The sequence below is a fragment of the Octopus bimaculoides genome, chromosome 2 (assembly GCF_001194135.2).
Source record: "Octopus bimaculoides isolate UCB-OBI-ISO-001 chromosome 2, ASM119413v2, whole genome shotgun sequence".
NCBI classification, from domain to species: Eukaryota; Metazoa; Mollusca; class Cephalopoda; order Octopoda; family Octopodidae; genus Octopus; species Octopus bimaculoides.
This window is the reverse complement of record NC_068982.1, coordinates 51,940,972-51,944,094: the sequence shown is the minus strand read 5'-3', so window position 1 is coordinate 51,944,094 and position 3,123 is coordinate 51,940,972. Positions and strand designations below refer to the sequence as shown.

Sequence of the window (3,123 nt, the reverse complement as noted above, 5' to 3'; positions counted from 1 at the left end):
CACACACACACACACACACACACACACACAAGAAAAGTTGATTCTTTAATCATATTTTAAGTGCAGTATTCTTTTGTTATTTAAAGACTTTAAAATTACTGACAAATTAGTTGTTTCCTAGTCTGCATTAGGTTAATTAACAAGGCATGTTATTTTGAGGCGTGGTCATTAGTTAGCTACTCAATATCCTCACAATCTAATTCCAGAAAGCAATGTGGTTACTATTTTTTAATAACATGTGACTTAAAACATTTTTATATGAAGAAAGCAACCTCTAAATTAGGTTTTCGTAATATCTTTTTTCAGTTTCCCTCCTTTAGCAGTTCACCATTCCGATTTCCCCCTGCATATGATAAAAAAAAAAGAAAGTAGTCTTGTATACATCATTTATTGCATAACATTAACAACCTTACATTAAATTAACATTAGCATCCTTTAAGGTCGACATTAAGGGAAATAAATCTAGCCAAAAATAACTGCAAATAGTAATAATTATGAAGAATTTGCCACCTGAAAACAGTTTCTTCATTACACTTCTAAAATTTTCCCTTGGGAATTCTGAAACTTTTGCCACTGGCCGAGGGGGAGCGGAAGGAATTTCTTCTTCTCTATGAATTACTGATTTAAAAGCAACAAGTATGAAAAGAAGCGGGCGAATTTTGTTTCACTAAAATCAGAGGTAGTAAAAAACGCTGAAATAATATTCACGGGGTGAGTAAAACTTGTCATTTGTTCTAGTTTCGCATGTTGTTTTGTTTTGTATTTTTCTTTGTTTCTCCCTGAAAAAAAAAAATTACAATCGTAGTTAACCAACAGATGGTGTTAGTAAGCTAATACTTTCCCCGCTGTCTATCTATCTCCCACGTTTGGGAGATAGACAGTATGGAAAATATGGAGCAGCTAGCAGCTCGTTTTGTTTTGTTAATTATGAGACAGAAAGGAAGAGGTAGATGGGAGTAAAGATCCCTGTCGGACTCACACACAGAGCAGGTGGAGTTGAATTATGTCTGCTAATCTTTTGTTTGAGCAGCTATAGAAAAACAACAATTGGTTTTGAATTGGCACGAGGCTAATTTGCGTAAATGGAGGGGAGGAAAATCGATTGACTTATAGGGCCTGGAGGGGATGGATGGGAGACAAGTACAGTGGATGGCGGACGAGATTTAAACTCATAAACGTAAAGCTCCGGATTAGATTAAATATATATATATAAAATAAAAGCTCTTAACCCCGGTTTAAATACGATCTCCACATCAGACGGAGTGTTTGTTCCAGGTATGCAGTTCGAGAAAAGGTACGTTATTTAATCTGTTTAAAAGAGTTGGTTATTTACATTTAACTGATTATCTATTTTTGTCTTTAGTCATTGTACTGCGACAAAGCTGGGGCGCCCCACTTTGTAAGGTTCAATTGAACACATCGATCTCAGTACTTATTTCTTTTAAAGTCTGGTTACTTGTTCTATCGGTCGCTTTTGCCGAACCGCAAGGGAACGGAGACGTCAAGCGATAATGGGGGTGGACACACACACACACACACTCGACGAGCTTCTAATTTCCGTCTGCCAAATCCACTCTCAAAGTTTTGTTCGGTCTAGGGGCCATATAGTAGAAAACACTTATAGGAGCCGCGCAGTAGGACTGAACCCAAGGCTACATAGTTGGGAGCCAAGTTTCTTAACCATACAGTCTCGCTCCTATACTGGGGTTGAGGGCAAAATAACAAAAATAAACACAAACTCGTCGTATATGAATGACATGAGTTCGGTGGACAAGGTTTATTTTCCTTCGAGCAGCTGATTATACATTTCATTACAGTTACGCACTTGTAACCAGGTTAAAGTTTAGTTAATATTTAACACAGCAAGTACGTGCCAACTGTGAATACATAGGGTGTCAACAGAATGTCTTCTTACGCGAGATAATATCTAAAAATATTCTGACAACAAAAACAAAGCTAATTTTAAATATGCATGTCTCTTTGTGTGTGTGTGTGTGTGTGTGTGTGTGTAAGCGAGAGACAGAAACAGATTGTGTGTGTCTGTCAGAGAGAGATTGTGTGTCTGCGTCTTTTATACTGTTTCAGTCAGTAAACTGCTGCCATGCTGGGGCACCACCTTGAACAAGACACTTAATTTCACGTTGTTCCAGTTCACCCAGCTGTAGAAATGAGTTGCGACGTCGCTGGTGCCCAGCTGTATCAGCCATTGCCTTCCCTTGGATAACATTGATGGCGTGGAGATAGGAGGCTGGTAAGCGTAGTCGACTGCTGGTCTTCCATAAACAACCTTGTCCGGACTTGTTCCTCGGAGGGTTACTTTCTAGGTGTAATCCCATGGTCATTCATGACCGAAGGGTTTTTTTTACCAATATATGTATGCATCTATATATATCTATACCTCGTGGGCATCGGTACCATTTTCCTCTTTCTCCGTTCTTCCATTCTCCGAACTTTCCATCTTTCCGACGAAGGGCTACGCCCGAAACGTCATGCACTGTCTCTTTCCTTTCCTGAGCGTCCAATAACACTATCCATATCACGTCCTCACTTTGTTGTTTTTTTGTTATTGTTTTTTTAACTTATATATATATATATATATATGCAATAAATGCATGTATATGTATGTATATATATATATATATATATGCAATAAATGCATGTATATGTATGCATACGTATATAAATGCAATGAATGCATGTATATGTTTGCATATATATATATTTATATATGAATGCATGTATATATATGCATATGTATATATGTATATATATGTGCATTTATATGTATGCTTATATATATATATGCATTTGTATGTATATATAAATGCATGTATTTGTATGCACATATATATATAATTGCATGTATATGTATGCATATATGCGCGTATAAATGCATGCATATATGTGCATATAAATGCATGTATATGTATGCATATATATATATATATATATGTATACTAACTGATGTACCCGGTAATTCCCGGGAAAGCGGGGCTTATCCTTTGGTTCTGTTCTCATAATTGTTTCGCTAATCCAATAACAACAATACAAAGTATGTAGCCCTTAAAACAGTTTTTGTGCATTTACAGAGAATACCGAACTGTCTTACACAGGATCTAGTTT

General features: G+C 36.6%; 1 protein-coding gene across 3 annotated transcripts in view; it reads left to right on the top strand.

The window, feature by feature from the left end:
- The window catches only part of LOC106867406 (tripartite motif-containing protein 2), a 146,690-nt gene that overhangs the window by 46,922 nt on the left and 96,645 nt on the right, over positions 1-3,123 (top strand). Inside the window, exon 1 of one of the 3 annotated variants that reach the window (XM_014912270.2) lies at positions 90-711. The exons of 1 other annotated variant lie outside the window; for it this stretch is intronic. The gene's annotated coding sequence lies outside the window, so the exon portion shown is untranslated. Of the gene's footprint in view, positions 1-89; positions 712-838; positions 1,295-3,123 lie in introns of those variants that run through there. One more of the 3 variants, XM_014912269.2, reaches the window with a different exon arrangement.